Source organism: Papaver somniferum, unplaced genomic scaffold (assembly GCF_003573695.1).
Source record: "Papaver somniferum cultivar HN1 unplaced genomic scaffold, ASM357369v1 unplaced-scaffold_18, whole genome shotgun sequence".
Taxonomy (NCBI): domain Eukaryota; kingdom Viridiplantae; phylum Streptophyta; class Magnoliopsida; order Ranunculales; family Papaveraceae; genus Papaver; species Papaver somniferum.
The window spans coordinates 9,482,404-9,500,044 of record NW_020627707.1 but is presented as its reverse complement, the minus strand read 5'-3'; the positions used below and the strand labels follow the sequence as shown (position 1 = coordinate 9,500,044).

The 17,641-nt window shown below is 34.6% G+C and overlaps 1 long non-coding RNA gene across 1 annotated transcript; it reads left to right on the top strand.

The window, feature by feature from the left end:
- Positions 1 to 11,971: 11,971 nt before the first annotated feature.
- On the top strand, positions 11,972 to 14,772 carry LOC113337870. Its single transcript, XR_003354467.1, has 3 exons — positions 11,972 to 13,206; positions 13,636 to 13,731; positions 13,834 to 14,772. It is a non-coding gene; the product is annotated as an uncharacterized LOC113337870 (long non-coding RNA).
- The last annotated feature ends 2,869 nt before the right edge of the window (positions 14,773 to 17,641 follow it).

The window sequence follows — 17,641 nt, the reverse complement described above, 5'->3', positions numbered from 1 at the left end:
CTCAGGCTTTAAAAAAATTGTGTTTTGTTTTTCTTAGTTTTTGTTTTTGAGTATGGAATTCTTTCATGTTAAAAGGGATTTTCCTGTTTATTCAAAAAGAAAGGGTTATTATCGACAATTCTACTCTTTATAGGGTTGTGAGCTGTGCGTACACAAACCTTTTAAAGGTTTAGAAACCATACATTCCTTTTTCCTTCTCTAACACTCTTTATATCTTAAGACTGCTTGTTGAGTTTTAATTGTGATTTCCTCTCACAAAATCGTGTGTATATGGATACTCCAAGCATCATGTCTTCTGATGGAAAAGATGTCAATATGATTGTTAAGCCATCAATCACTATGAAAAAAGAGAGATCTCCATTGTCTCCAACTTTGAAAAGAAAAAAAAGGAATGTGAGGAAGATAAGAGTTGTTCCTTCAAACTCTCAGAAGTTTTCTGATGTTCTTGAAGAGTTGAAGCAGATAAGGAAAGAGATTAATCAAATAAAGGCTTATGTTTTAAGATCACTGGAAATTCAGAAGGCCCTAGTTCGACAACTTCATCCAAGAAGGTTCATTGGTATTGATTTCTTCCTCCATGAACCATATGTCCCAATGGCTGTTGACGACAAGGAGTTCGGGGATGACAAGGAATTTTTTAAAGATCTTAATGTCTAGGAACTTCTTAAGAGAATTTTTATTCTTGTTTTTCTTTAAGAAGGATAACTAGGATTTGGAATAGCCATTATTGTGATTACACATAGCTATGTCCAACGTGTTCATCTTGCAATGTTTTTATATTTATTTATTTAAATTCTAAAGTTGATTTGGAAGATGATTTGTGCAGTATTAATCTTTATGGTTTTATATATTGCAATATGTTATGGGATATGTGTATTTGCGTCCGTGAACTATGATTGTCTCATACGATGTCAAAAGTTATCTCCTTCAAATGTCGATATGCATGTATTGATAAAAGATCGATAAACTTTTGACAAAACAAAAATTTAACATATTATGTCGTTATGAAAATAATTGATGGAAGATAGGATGAATTTTTGTCTACAAAGATTATGTTGATTATGTCTTTATGCAAATAGTGATAAAAATAGAATGAATCTTTGTCCATTCAGGAGTATTGATCTTCCCTGATCCATATTTTATGTATATATACTGTGCGGCTCCATAAGTCTTCTTATGTGAGCATTTCTAACTAAACTAATCATGAATTCGTTTGTGGTTAACTTGGTTGAGTATTCCGATTAAATTAATCATGGGTTCTCTTGTGATTAATTTAATTGAGAATTTTGGATACAAAATCATTTCCTTTGTGGTTTTTGATGTCCAAAGAAATCCTTTTTTTCTTGTGAAAGTAAGGTCGCTCTTATTGTTCTTTCAGGAATGACATCAAATGGGGGAGAGTTCTTTTGAACTTGCGCTTAATTTCTATATCTTTGTGGGGAGTGCGGTTGTGGAATATTTTAGGAGTTATCTTGTATCTTTATAAACTCCTTGATGAATGCATTTAGCTTCGGCTATATGATTGCATCTAAACAAAGTTGATATGTACTTTTCTTTGGTCTTGAAGCATCTCCGTGGAAATTTCATTAGAATCCCGTTTTCGTACCTTTGCCAATTTTATTGACAAAAAGGGGAGAATTAATGTGTAGTTCACACTACAAATACATATGGTTTTCGGATCATTATGTAAGGGGAAGTGTTTTTCATGTTGAGATGAAAGTATTGACTAAGGGGGAGTGATACATATCACCATAGTATTGTTTTCAAAGTTGTGATACAATTGAACTTTGATATTGTATAATAATACTATGACACTGTATAACAATGATCGAGAGCTTTGTTTTCTCTATTGTTATAGCTATGAATCTTCAACAACTATGATGTTGAACTGAACATCTATTGAATCATGGGAGTACTTGGAAAAGACGAAGTTTTCAAGTAATGTTGAAGCTCCAAGGAGATCAAGCATGTGGACGAGAAGCTACAAAGTTTTATTTATTTATACATGTATTGATAGTTTTTTCGCTAAAATTGACAAAGGGGGAGATTGTTAGAGTATTTCTCGGTCGAACTCGCAAGCGTTGCTATCTCAATCTTGTTTGTCAAATTTAGTTGTCAAAACTATATGTCTTGATTTCTTGATACGTATTGATCTCTGTACCTTGGTGACTACTATTATTGAGGCGTAATTCAGAATAATAATAGACGAAAACTAGAAAACAGAACACACTAGAAACGAGATTCGAAGAAAATATCTTCTCTAGATTATGAACAAGAAAACTATTACAATTCTCTCTTTGTTACGCTCACAATCTCTCTAAACAGTAAATAATACTTAATTATTTTGCTAAGCTTGCTTTTACAATAATTAATTTCCTCACAAACTTATCTCTAGGTGATTTGTCTCACAAACCTCTTTATCTGGTCTAGGTGAGTCTGTATCACAAACCACACTCTAGATGTCTTAGATATGAGCTAAACATCTCTATTTATAGTTTTAAAGGTTTCCAAAACCTCTTAGGAATCTATTTCCTTATCTAAGAATAATACCTTTTATAGGTATATTTCTTTATCTATGAATAATTCCTTTTCTAGAAAGAATTCCTTGTCTAGGTATATTTACTTATCTAGGAATATTACCTTATCTAGGTATATAGAAATATTACCTTTTCTAGGAAATATTCTTTTTCTAGGTATATTTCCTTATCTAGGAATATTACCTTGTCTAAGAATATTTCCTTATCTAAGAATACTGCCTAAAAATCAGTATTCCTTCCCAAAGTAGAAATTTATCCTCAATCCGTCTTGAGGATCACTAGTTCCCGGAGATAGGAAGATACACATGTATCGTGCGCCCCCACTCAAGAACTTGAACTCCCATGAAAGTTAGATTTGGAGGTTAGGGAACTCGAGGGTTCCTTTCACCCTGCTGAACCATCTCTCTTTGCTGGAAACTGGACCTTGACGTCTAATTTTAAAAGCTTCCATATCTCTTCGTCTTGTCTTAGTCACTCTTCGTTCCATGATGCAATCTTCTTTGAGCGGTTCTTCTTCTTCTTCAAAAACACCAGATGGATACGTAGTCTTTTTCTTCGCCTTCCGCTTGGGTGTATGAGAATGAATACCTTTATTCGATTCCTTAAGGGTAACTTGAACCGACTGCCTGTCTGTTCGTAGCTCATCCACCTTTTCTTCCATAGTTTGTGGTTCGCTATGCTTAGGATCAATAACTGACTTACCCATCTTGATCCCCTTGTTCTTCTAACGTCTTCTTGTTTTTCAAGTAACTCACCAAGTTGTTTGTAGAGAGATCTAGTGAAGACCATAAACCACAGGAATCTTCCCTAAAAGAAACGAATCTTTCTCTGATACCAACTTGATACGTATTGATCTTTGTACCTTGGTGACTACTATTATTGAGGCGTAATTCAGAATAATAATAGACGAAAACTAGAAAACAGGACACACTAGAAACGAGATTCGAAGAAAATATCTTCTCTAGATTATGAACAAGAAAACTATTACAATTCTCTCTTTGTTACGCTCACAATCTCTCTAAACAATAAATAATATTTAATTGTTTTGCTAAGCTTTCTTTTACAATAATTAATTGCCTCACAAACTTATCTCTAGGTGATTTGTCTCACAAACCTCCTTATCTGGTCTCGGTGAGTCTGTATCACAAACCACACTCTAGATGTCTAAGCTATGAGATAAACATCTCTATTTATAGTTTTAAAGGTTTCCAAAACCTCTTAGGAATCTATTTCCTTATCTAAGAATACCTTTTATAGGTATATTTCTTTATCTAGGAATAATTTCTTTTCTACAAAGAATTCTTTGTCTAGGTATATTTACTTGTCTAGGAATATTACCTTATCTAGGTATATATTTCCATATCTAGAAATATTACCTTGTCCAGGAAATATTCCTTTTCTAGGTATATTTCCTTATCTAGGAATATTACCTTGTTTAAGAATATTTCCTTATCTAAGAATACTGCCTAAAAATCAATATTCCTTCCCAAAGTAGAAATCTATCCTCAATCCGTCTTGAGGATCACCAGTTCCCGGAGAGAGGAAGATACACATGTATCATTTCTAGTCTACTTATAGCTAAGTCTCGGACTAGGATAGTTAAGCGTAGTTGAGCTCCAGACTCCACGGCGATCATCTTACGAAGACGAAGAACTACTAAAGGAACCAGTGGAACTTCATCCGACTAAAAGGTATGTGGATGCTTGAACTTATGTATCACTCAAAAGTTTATCTACTCTATCTCCTACTCTTGAGACAAAAGTCGTATGAGTATGATAGTTTTCATACATACACACATTTGCTATTTCAAGCCGAGTTTATCTCGCCTACAAAAGATGTTTCCAAAGAAGACATAATGATTTGGACTCCTACAAAAGATGGCAAAGTCTCAGTTAAGAGTGCTTACAATCATCTCACTAGAAGTTCCAACGATAATCTGGTTAATGGAGTTAGTATTCATCCACAAGTACGGAAGGCCTTGTGGAGTTGCAGTTTTTCCCACATAATTAAGCTTTTTTCATGGAAGTGCATACATGAATGTCATCCAACAAGATATAAACTTGCAGCACATAACCCTGATATGAAAAGTCAATGTGGAGTCTGTGGAAGAGAAGAGGAGACGATAGAACACCTAATATTTGATTACAGACATGCCAGATCCATGTGGAGAAACATCAATATAAATATTGATGCAGTAAAAGCTAACTGTGGCAGTGTTTCTGAATGGTTTCTAAGCTGGTTTAATGGAAGTAATTATGCTCTGAATGAACGTCTGTTGTTCACCTGTATGATTGGTGCTTGGATCATATGGAAAGACAGATGTGAGACGATATTCCAGGGAGTTAAACTAAACCCTATTTTCATAGCTAATAGAATAAAATACCATTTAAGTTCTCATCTGCATGAAAGTTTAAATTGTAGTCCGTACAACGTTAATGCTAACAAGTCTAACTGGTGTCCTCCTGCACAAGGCATTTCTAAATTTAATGTCGATACATCTTTTGACCATAATACTAATTAGAATGGTACTGGTGTTGTTTTACGTGATCATGCAGGCAATTGCGACGGGATCAGAGGAAGTTTCAAATATGGAGTCTTGAATTCAGAGCAAGGGGGTGTCTAGCTGTACGAGAAGCACTATCGTGGGCAAAGGAGATGAATCTGGATGATATTCAAATTGAGGCTGATGCTCAAGTAGTAATAAAAGCTGTTACTGAAGACCCATGGGTAGTGCAATGGGAAAACAAAAACTTAGTTAGAGAGATTAAACACTTGAGTTCTTTTTTCAATACCTGCAATTTTACTTTTGTTAGTAGAGATGATAATCAAGTTGCTAACTCTATTACCAAAAGTGTTAGAGTTTCAGCTGCAGATTTGCTTAAGTTTGATAATTTTGGGCAGGAACTTTATGATCTTTTAGCCCAAGATCGAAACATTAGTCCTAGTTAATCAATAAATTTTCTTTCGTATTAAAAAAAATAAAAAAATAAAATAAAATTGAAGTTAAAATAGTTGCTCAATATAATAAATATTTTTCATTGTGCCAACAAATTTGTTATCGTAGCCAAATATGACTTCAAGTTCTAACACAAATATTTTCAATATTTGAAGGTGAAGATTATGATTTTATACTTGGCACTAAAAAAATTAACCGTCCAATCATCACAAGTTTTAGAACTGACACTTTCGCCTACTTCCGACTCATGCCCTAAGTGGGACAATCTGTCCAGAATATAGTTTTCTTCACGTGCAATATCTTTAAACGCTATCAAACAATCAGGACTAGAATCATAGTTTCTGGTTGCCAATTCCAAAATATCTACAACCAGTAAATCTAAGACCTCATCAGTGACGCTTTTCTTCTTCTCAATGTTACGGCTCTTCTCATCAGCTTTGCTTTTCATACCATCATTAATCAAACTCACAACCTCACTGTTGTCACCACATATGTATTTCAAAATGCGGAAACTCGTTTATATCTACGTTCTCTAAAAATGTACGGATAGCAAAAGCTTTCATTTGTTATGAATTAGCATACACGTTACCAGAACATCCGTAAGAAAAACGTCTCTCGTGGCCATTTGGATCCACAATAACAACACCAAAACCAGTTTTAATATAGAACCAGAGGCATCTATAAAAACAAAAATTTGGCTTTCCCTTTCTGGTTAATTTGGGTAACTTCACCCGTGTGGACTGTCTAATTTAGTCATACAAGTCCCTTTAAATCCAATATCGGAACGCAAAGTACAAAAAAAAAAAAAAATCTTGAGAGGTGTAAAACATATATTTTCATGGAAGAATCGAATGAATGTCTTTGAAATAACAACAACAACTTATCAGAGATTATCAATCTCTCTGAAGAGGATAAAATATAAGACTTTGTTTTTCAAGAAAGTGAGGTGAATAAATATTATATCTAAAGCAACAAGAAGAAATCCAACTTAAGGAGTGAATTAACATTCATTCTGAAATTCTGTTAAGAATCAACTTAATGAACGAACTCAAATACTTAGAATGAATGCAAAATGCTTAGTATCTTCAGTTCTCATTTTAGAATGAAAATATGGTTAAAACTGTTCTCATTTTAGAACGAACTCAAATAAAGACGTTTAGTAATATACAAATTTATTGTCTTTAATTAAGAGAATAGATATCGACTTTGACATGATTTTATTTGCTTGTTCGTCTCCTAAGGTTATTATGAACTACTGAAAGGTGTACATTTCTTGTTTAATTTGTTGCGCCAATGAAATATGTTCACCCTAAAATGAAACAAATGAAGTTCAGGTTTCTTAAAAACCCGCATATGATTATAATATATGAATTATCAATTTGAAAAAGATAGAGAAAACAAAATTGACTTTTTCCAGTTCAGATCCTCTTAAGAAAATAGTGACACTTGACGACACTTCAATCACATTATCATAATTACAACTCATCCATCTTTCCCCAGAATGCAAGTGCAATCGATAATTATAAAAAAAAAACAGTTAAATGATGTGGACGACAATTAAATAAGAGAGTTTTATTTTGAAATAAATCTTTTTTGTTTTTCTTTTAAGTAAAAAAAGGCAAGTTATAATAAAAAAACAAGTGGCCACCATAAAAAGTGACAATTGACAAGAAAACGAAAACAATACTAATAGTTAGTAATTACCGATCACATTATCCCAATTATAAATTAGGGTACTCAAAAAGTAGCCGTCAAAAAAATTGTAGGAAACTTATAATTTCTTCAAAGGTTTATAGATACAGGTCTGAATCTCTTATTGTATCTAATTTTTAAAGTGAAATGATTTTCTTTATTAAGGTGAACATGAACCAATTGATATACCGGACTTATATTCCCGAAGAACAACCTAGAAATATCAATCACCTCACAATAATCTTAATCATATGGTAGCGAAATAAGATATTGTGGAATCACAAATGATGAGACGAAGATGTTTGTGACTTCTTTTTATCTTGCCTATCAGAGGTTAAATCTCGAGCCAATCTTAGAGAAGATAGTACCCAATCACGATAGAAAACAACAAGATCAGAACACGCAACTACAGAGAAAATAGTTGGGTCTGGTTTCACAATCCCAATGAAGTCTTCAAGTTAAACCTACAGGGTTTTGGAAAAACCTAAGGTTAAAGGAGAATCGACTCTTGTCGCAACTAGAATCACACAAAAGGTGTGGGGGTTAGGTTTCCCGGTTGCTAGAGTTCTCCTTTATATAGTTTTCAGATCAGGGTTTGCAATCAATGTTACCTTAGTAACAAAGCATTCAATATTCACCGTTAGATGAAAACCTGATTAGACTCAAGCTAATATATTTCAACCATTAGATCGAACATAGCTTGTTACACACAAATGAAAAGTGACTTCATTTAGATATGGTTAACCGTACCTAAACGTAGACACCTTTGTTGGTTCAACAATAGTTAATTGAAGTTAGCCATATGAACACTTTCATATCAACCGTATTCATCTTAATCATAATGATAAGTGTATAATTCATATGATTTTAGTATCCATTCCATACTTTTTTTAGCTATTATTCTTGCATATATTCGTATTATTACTATTGTTTTCTCTTATTTGCCTATAATAGGTTAATCATCCAAAAAGAAGCTGCAAAGTGCTGAAAATATCTAGGAAAAGAAGTATTCCAAGTATCCAAGTGCCCAAGTCCAAGAGAAGTTGAAGAAGTGCTACGAAAATGAGCAAAACGCTCAAAATCAAGAGAAGGGCTAAAGACCGATCTTAACTCATTCAAATTAAGGATTTCTCATCATCATCATATGGAAAAATAATCTTCTCCATTAATGGCTTCATTTTGTTAACAAGAATCTTAGAGATGACCTTGTAAGAAATATTACACAATCATATGGGTTTATAATCTGCAGCACAAAGAGGTTTCTTTTTCTTTGGTATTAAAGAAACATAGGTCTTGTTGATTTGTTTAAAGATGTGCCTTGTTTGAAAGAATCTGGAAACCATAAGACACACATCATCACCTATTATACTCCATTGGCTTTTGTAAAATCCATCTTGAAAGCCTTCAGGGCCTGGAGCACTCAAATTCTCCATGCTTTTGAGAGTGTTGAAAATTTCTTCACTCCCTGGTATTCTTGTAAGGTTAAGATTTTCTTCATAAGAAATAATTGTTGGAAGAACTGAGAAATGACCTTCTTCAATTTGATGAGTGGATGAAGTACTGATATCTTGAAAGTTCTTTGTCAATTGTGAGCCAATGTCTTCTCTAGAATGAATCCAATTATCATTATGGTCTTGAATCGAATCAATATTGTTCCTAGATATTTTCCTGTTGATTTTGGTGTGGAACTATTTTGTATTGTTATCCATATCCTTGATGAAGTTGTCTCTAGCTTTCTGCTGCAAGAATTCATTTTGGATCTTATGCCACTTATTCAAATCTTTGTTGATTCTCAAAATGTGTTCATTGGTTTCAATACTTGGTATCTGATTCTGAGCAAAGTTAAGCTCCTGCTGAAGATGATCAATATTTTGGTTGATGTTACCAAAATGTTGTTTGTTCCATATGGATAATTCTTTCCTTGCTGACTGAAGTTTTTTAACTAGCTGAAAACCAGGAGAACCACTAACACTAATATTCCAAGCATTAGCTATAGTAGGAGAGCATGTTTCATCATTGAGCCAAGTTAGAAAAAATTTAAAAGGTCTCCAACATGGCTCACACTCAGTATCAGTAACAAGAAGAATAGGAGTATGGTCACTACCTACTTGATTAAGATGTAATAACTTGTATTTAGAGAAATGTCTACTCCACTCACTATTTCCTAGAGCTAAGTCAATTCTGGATTTTCTAGAGCCGGTACCAAGATTATTGCTAGTCCAAGTGTAGTTTTTTTCCTACATAGCCTATGTCCTCAAGCCCACTTTGAGCAACTGTTTTGTTAACCCACCCATCTAAAGAGGAAGAGGTTTTGTTGTTGTCATCAAAGAGATGAAAATTTAAATCCCCTAAAAGGATCCAAGAATAGTTACCTGTTTCACTAGTTTGTATAATATAGGACCATTGTTCTTTTTTCTTAGTATAAGGAGAGAAACCATACATACAAGTGAGTAAGAATCTGGTTTACTTGGGTCACTTTGAACAACAGTGTTATTTCATCACTTAGAATCTCACAGGTAAAACCATTTTTCCATAATAAAACTAAACCTCCAGATAATCCAAATGGCTCTATGAAATCACTATTAGGATAGTGATATTGGTTCAGAAGGGGCTTACTTTTAACTTGAGAGATTTTAGTTTCACAAAGGAAAACAATATCAGGATTTTGGGCTCGAACTAGATCACTAAGGTGGTTTCTAGTAACTGGGTTTTTAAAACCTTGAACATTCCAGGATAAAATCCTCATTGGAACAAGTTGAGTATTTAAATAGTAGGAATGCACAGAAACTAATAAAAAGTGAAAACAATAATGAGGTAGAGAACTAAATGAGTTGTATGCAATGATTTATAATAAATGCTAATCCTAGATGAACTTAAATGCACAATTCAATGAAACACGTTTGAAAGTAGAAAAATTAAAGGAAAAGTGATGAAGATTTTTAGTACCTGATTCCCCTTATGTGCCTGCACTTTTGGATTATCTCCAGTTGAGATCATATGAGTATTTGTAGAGTCTTGGATTGGATTCAGAATAGTTTCTGGGAAGAGTTATCAGTAGACGGAGAAACATTTATTGCAGCTTCACCCACTTTGTGCCTTTTCCAAGTCTGCTATCTTCTTCCATATTAACTCTTTCGTCTTTGAGCAAAGATTCTAAGTTGATTACTTCACCATCTTTTGGAGGAACAAACACGGTTGATTTAACAAACTTTTTCTATGACTTCTTCACTGCTGGAGATTTTGTAGATGAGATTTCAGTGTTGTTGGAGATAATGCTTATATTCTTGCGAATGTTGTTAATTTTACCAACAAAGTATGGTTTTTCATGAGCTTTGCTTAAGAAATTAGCAGCATCCTTTCACACAGATTTTGAATGATTGATGATGTAACAATCTGTACAGATGCTTTTTGGATGACGTTCATAGAAGAATTGCTGCCATTTTGTGACTCCAGCATTGGTGGAACATTTGACACCTCTTCTCATGGGAATATAAAGATCAACATTAACACACATTTTAACAGGATCACTACGAATATGAATTGCATCATTTGGTTCGATTGCAATGACTTCCCCCATAACTTGACCTATTTTTGTCATAGAGGAGACATTCATATGTTCCGACAGAAGATATTTAAGATGAATCCAAAAAAGATGGAAACCCCAATGTTTTTCAGTATAAATCATTGCTGGAATATAATCATGAACAACAAGGAGATGCTTATTAATGCTCCATGGTTTTCATCAATTACCTTGTTCAGTAGCTCCCATTGATTAAATTTGAAGATAAAAACATTTGGTTCCACTTTAATGATTTTTAAGTTTTCCAAAGTTAAGAAAGGCCATGTGAAAGTAATACCTTTCTCCACCATGTCATACCCCATTCTGCCTTCTATGATGACCTTTTCAATAGCACTGGCTTCCAAATTATCCTCTGATTCATCCTCCTTTTTGTTGTTCTTAACAACTTATATTTCATTAACATCACCCAGATCCAACGTAGCCTTCTTAAATTTGTTGACCAAATCTACCACTTGACTAGAAATGGCTTCCTCCATCTTAGTAGATATTTGAAAGTGAGAAACAGAATTTAAGAAAGAAAGGGATGCACTGTGATTGTGTTGGTGAAAGTTGGGGTTATAAAAGTTACATGAATCGAAATGAATTTTACTAGGGTTTTGAAGATGAAAGTTGGCTAAAATTAAGCTGTGATTTGACTGCGGATAATCTTTGAGCCTACTAAAAAGGTAACAGTATTGAGAAAAATCTTCCTTGTATTGAGAAAGTGTATAGCTGTTCATATTGAAACTAGAAACCAAAATAAGGTAACTAATTAACCGCATGTAGCTGACTCCGCAAGTTTTGAATTTTTTTGAATTCCTTGATTGGCGGGATGAAGAATAACTGAGTTTTTATGAGTTGATACCGATTTGAAACATCTTCCTTTGAACACCATGAGCAAAATCTTTGAATCCAATCCATTCTGAATCTTTAAGCAAAATTAAAGTTGTAGATATACTCAGCAAAAACTATGATCACAACAACAAAATTGGCAAAGCCATTAGAGAAAAATCCATAAGCAAAAACAGTAAGAGGGAAAAAATAGTTAGAAAACCATCAAACAAGATGAAAGATTAAAAATGGTTAGTGAAAACTTTGAAAAGAAATGCATAGATTGTGATTAAACAGTCAGGAAATCATAAATAATTGCATGAATTAGGTAAAAAACTAAACAAACCCTCATTTTGGTCCGTCCGGACGCTGAAAATACGTTACTGACCCTCTGTGTTTCTTATCATACTTCACAAAAATGCCATAATATCTAACAATACAAGGGGAAAACAGAGTTGTACGATGTACTAAATGTCGCGATTTCCCCTCCGTGTTTTGGTTTCTCTATCAGTTTTTGGGGCAAATTTCAAGAAATCTAGGGCAAATCCGAAATGTAAAAATAACTCCTCCTCTGATAAACAAATCTCTCCTGCGTCAAATCTCTTCTTCCTTCATCTTCATCACCATTAACACCGTATAACACCATCACCACTACCATCCCATCACCACCACTGTCGTTCCTTCAATTTAATTGGGTTTGAAATCAAAACCAACTCTCCTTCAATCACCACCACAAATTTTTTTTCATTCGATTCTCCTTCGATCTGTCACAACCACCACCATGAATCCCCTTAAATCTCCGACAATCACTGCCACAAATCTTCAAAAAGCACCCCTACCAACCTCCTTCAATTTCATACGCAAATTAATACCAGCAACACCATCACCGTCATTAGTTTCACAAATGATTTATTTAGTACGACCCTCATTTACTTCACCCTCACCGCCACCGTAACCACCGCCACCAAATACGTCATACAAAAGAAATCAATATTCAAAATTTCTACCCTAACCAACCACCACCCTCTATTACTTTGACTTTCACCACCACCATCAACACCAGCTCCACCACCACCGATGAATCATTTTTTTTCTTTTTCCGAACCTGCAATTCGATTTTAAATTTTAAATTTCATGATCTCAGTCAACCCAGAATCAGATCAAAATCTTTGTTAACCGACATCCAGCAGAAATTAATTTTTTTTAGTCTATTGAACTAATCACATACAATTACAGAAATCGCACTATAGTTGTTAGATTATTATCTATATTATAAAAAGAAGTGGTGTGTGTGTAGCTTTACAAATCCGACCATCGATTTTGTCATCCCACAACTAGGATCGCTCAGTTGTATGTTTTATATAAAAATATATGATCGTCCGATTCGTTGGGTTTCCTGATTTCGGTAAATTTGGGTAGGTTTCCGTAATATGTCTTTTTCCTGCTAAATTTCAAAACAGAATTCCAGAACATGGTTTAATAAGGAAACGGAGGCGGTAGAATTTCGAGTCTAAATAAAGTACCACCAACGTTTCAAACCCTATAAAAACTATGCAATTTGATTGGCATCTTCCGCAGTTTTTTGTTTCTGCATATTTCTCTGCAACATTGGCAGCAGACATGGAAGACGGGTATGTGTAGCCTGAATACTTGATAGACTGATAAAGCTGTAATGGGTTTGTTTTGGATTGAAATTATTTGTACCGAAATCGATTTGGAGCAAAAATCGAGTCGTAATAAATATAACATTGTTTGACGGTGAAAACAGGGAAGAAACTTGATCTTGCTGCCGTCTTTTTAAGTGATTAATGGATGAGTTATATGATCAAGAGATATGGGTTTGCTCCCGTTTTTCATGTTTCCGGTTTCTCATGTTCCCGGATTTCCTTAATCCTTATGTGTCCTATATCGACGACTGGTGATCTTCAAAATAAATTACGTATCTCGACCAAGTACTTGACTACTGCTTATTTACCCTGCCCACCAGTCTCTTATTTTGTTCCTCAAATAATGTCAACATTACTAGAGTCCCTCTTATAACATAGTTTTGTATTGTACAGGTGATAAAGGAGTCAATGAGATTCTACCCTTCATCCCCTTTTATTGCAAGAGAAGCATCAAAACAAGTGGAGATAGGAGGATATGTCCTTCCACAGGTAATATACATCTATGATCTATCTACTTAGGGATTTATTGTGTTTGAAACATGTCTGCATTTCGACCAGTTAGTTAGCTACTCATTGTGATAATAACTGTAGGGTACATGGATCTGGTTCTCACCTAGGATCCTAACCAAACACCCTAAGAATTTTTCAAAGACATCCATATGCTTTGATTCCGTTTGGACTTGGACCGCGACAACGTATTGGAGTGAAATTTTCCATGCGAGAGATGAAGCTGACGCTAATTCATCTCTACCAAAGATATTTGTTTAAACATTCTCCAAGTATGGAAAGACCTGTTGATCTGGAGTATGGAATCATTCTCAACTTCAAATATGACGTCAAGTTGAGAGTTATTAAAATAAGAAGTTAGCTTGATATTTATAGATCTGTAGACCTAAGAAATTAACATGGTGGGTTAGGCATTCATAACTTGAAATTGGTGAACAAAGTATTAACGACCAAGTGGATATGGTGATATTCAAAAGAAATAAGGCTTTTTGGGGTAAAGTTATGGCAAAGCAGACGAAGACAGACTCAAGATATCAATTACAATATATATAAACTCGGTTTCTCTCTGGTAAATTGCTATCTATTTTGAAAACATGGATAAACAATGGGAGGAGCACTCAAATTTTGGAGAGATCGGTGGGTATCGAACAAATGCTCAAAGGAAAAATATCCAAAATTGTTTAGATTAAGTTCGAATAAGACGCTATGGTTGGTGATTTTTACAATTCTAATAGTTGGAACTGCAATTTAGACTAGCAGTTGATCCAGCAGAAAGCAATCATTTGCTTGAGCTAAGACATTACGCGCGAAGCATTTATTTTAAACTTCGTGTTGGAGGGTAACACCTCCACTTCAGGTGGACTGTAAACAAAGGCATATACATGCATCTATAAATGGATAATGCTTTTAAAAAACTTCCGCCTAAAGTTTCTTTCATTATATGGCCAATCCAACATAACTCTCTCCCATCAAGAAGTTCGCTGCAAAGAGACTTCTCTTTCGAATCAAGTCGTAATTTTTAGCTTGGAAGAAATTTATTATCGATTTTAGTTCTTAGTCAGAAGGTTTTATATGTTTAGCTATCGATTTTAGTTCTTAGTCAGAAGGTTTTATATGTTTAGAAATTATGAAGTATCAAAATATACAGTGGAGAGTTAATAGTACTGGTGGTTAAACAAACTCTACTGATATTGGGTCAATGTTCTACCCTAGACATCAAACCTAATCACGACTTACCTAAATGTGGGCTCAATTTTCAGACCCTAAACCAATTTAAACTGACAATTCACTGTCGGGGCCTCTAAGTTGAAATTCGACCAACACAACACCGTTGTTGCAGACCCAGATAATCTATAAGCTCGACTCACGTCTTACCTAAATGTAGGCTCAATTTAAACCCTACACCAATTTGATCTGACCAACACAACACCTAGGAAATGACCGTGTTATTCATTACTCCAAAACAATTTAAGGGGCCACGGCCGAGGTAATGAGCTATGGTCATGAGGTATTGGCCAATAACTTATAGTGCTCACGATTAATTTTAATGTGGGGACTGCGATTAACCTTAGATTTTCTAATCCATGACAGGGGCCTAAACCCCTAGATTTCTAAATCACAAACCAGACTAATTTGATCCAACCAACAAAACATCTAAGGCATAGTCCCGCCTATTTTACAGGCTCAACCCCGGGTCGTAGGCTAACTAAACACAACCCCGGTAATTATATCCCGACTAAAATTTTGTGGAAGGATACTAACCGTCCGACCAAACAACAAACAAAATTCAAAAAAAATTGAGCCTACATCTATAGTAACATAGATTTAATTTCCTATGAGTATATCGTGAATATTCCTAAATGGGAAAAAATCAATCTCAACGCTTTTGGTTTTTAGTTGCAGAGAAAGATGGAAGAGCGGAGAAGATGCGACAGTTAGTGCATACATAATTAAAACTTTGCATTTTTAGTGGAAATTGTACCTTGCTTTTTTTAATTTTCAGTAATAATCCATGCATGGGACACACGTGTTCCGCCATATGTACACCTAATTTTGGAAAAGTCAAAGATTTCAGATCGACTCTGGTGCATGGGCTGTGATATTTCACCCTGTTACCTACGGAAGTTTCCATACAAATTGTTGGACGGCAAGTTTGTGTGCACGATTTTTTTTTATGTTTGTGGCTACTGCACCTATGTAGTAACAGAATAACTAATTCTGTTTAACTCACTTATGTGCCGTCACTCTTTCATTGGTCCAAGAGTATTTTATGGGTTGTAACTCTCTCATTGATTGTGTGTATGTTAGCAGGATTGACAACCTGTCTGTGTATGTTAGCCTTAGTTACATATATATTTATTTCCGTGTCCGTGTCTTTAATGTGTAAGAGTGAGAGAAGATAATTCTCTTGAGTTTTGTGTTCTTCAGTTCTTTAGGTTTTGTAATTCATCGTTTTACAATAATGAAGATTCATCTTTGAACAAGAGTAATTGTGTAACTATGGTATCAGACTGAGAGATATTCTCACATCTTTCAGGTTCTTCGATTCCGTTTCTGCTTCCGCTTCATCTTTGATTTCAAGATTTCATCTTTTAGATCTGTATTTTTCTTCGTTTTATGATTCGAGAATTCCTTCATCTTCAAATTTCGTTTCAATGGAAAATCCTACAAGTATTTCAATCACAACTGTCTCTCTATCTCAACTCACTATTTTGGTTCATCTTAAACTCAAAGAAGACAATTTCATCACCTGGAAAAACTTAATGTCTCGTGTAATTAGGAAATTCAAGATCCAGCGGTTTCTTGATAGTACACATCCATGTCCTCCTCAGTTCACCAACGCCAAAAATCAAGTTAATAACATTGAAAATCATCTTTACACTGACTGGATGGATGAAGATGCTTCAATAATGATGTGGATTCATTCTACAATCTCTGATGCAGTAATTGCTTATTTCTCAAACTGTTCAACATCTCACCAATTATGAACAACATCACTGCAAGGTTTGCAAGATCTTCAACTACTCATTCAATTCAGTTGCGTACTAAACTCTTAGCTCTTAAACAAGGTGATAAATCTGTCTCTACTCTTATTAATGAAATTAAATCTCTCTCAGATCAACTTGGTGCAACTGGAGAAATTATTTCAGATCAAGAATTGGTTGTAGTCACTCTTGCTGCTTTAAACTCAGATTACATTCCATTTGCAACTTCTATGCGCCATAGATATCCTCCTATCACTTACACTGAACTGCATAACAATCTTCTTAGTGAGGAAGTTGTTGTTAGTGATAGAAATGCACATCTGATGAATGAATCGTCTAATAAGGCTTTTGCTGCTACTATGCCTTCTTTTAAATCTTTTGGTAGAGGTACTGGTAGTCGATTTAATAGCTTTACTTCCAATTCTTCAAGAGGTTTTGGTAGATCTGGTAGAGGATTTACTTCTGGCAGAGGATCTTTTTTGAATGGTTCAAGTTTCACCTCTTCACCACCAACTCCACCAACTCCTATCAGACCACCTGCTTTTACATCATCATCTTTAGACACTGCCTCCACATCCAATCCTATTTTTTGTCAAATTTGCAACAAGGATGGCCATAGTGCTCTTGAGTGTCACAATAGACTCAACTTTGCTTATCACAGTTCTCACACTCCTCAACACCTTACTGCTATGCTAGCCTCATCAAATATTATGGGCACCAATCCTTGGTATGCAGATACAGGGGCCAATAATCATATTACTTCTGATCCATTTGAACTCCAAGAAGTTTCTACTTATGAAGGACTTGAAAAAATTCAAGCAGCTAATGGTGAAGGTATGGCAATCACTCATTATGGTTTTACTTTAAAATCTTCACCCAATCACAGATTTCATCTCAAAAATGTGCTT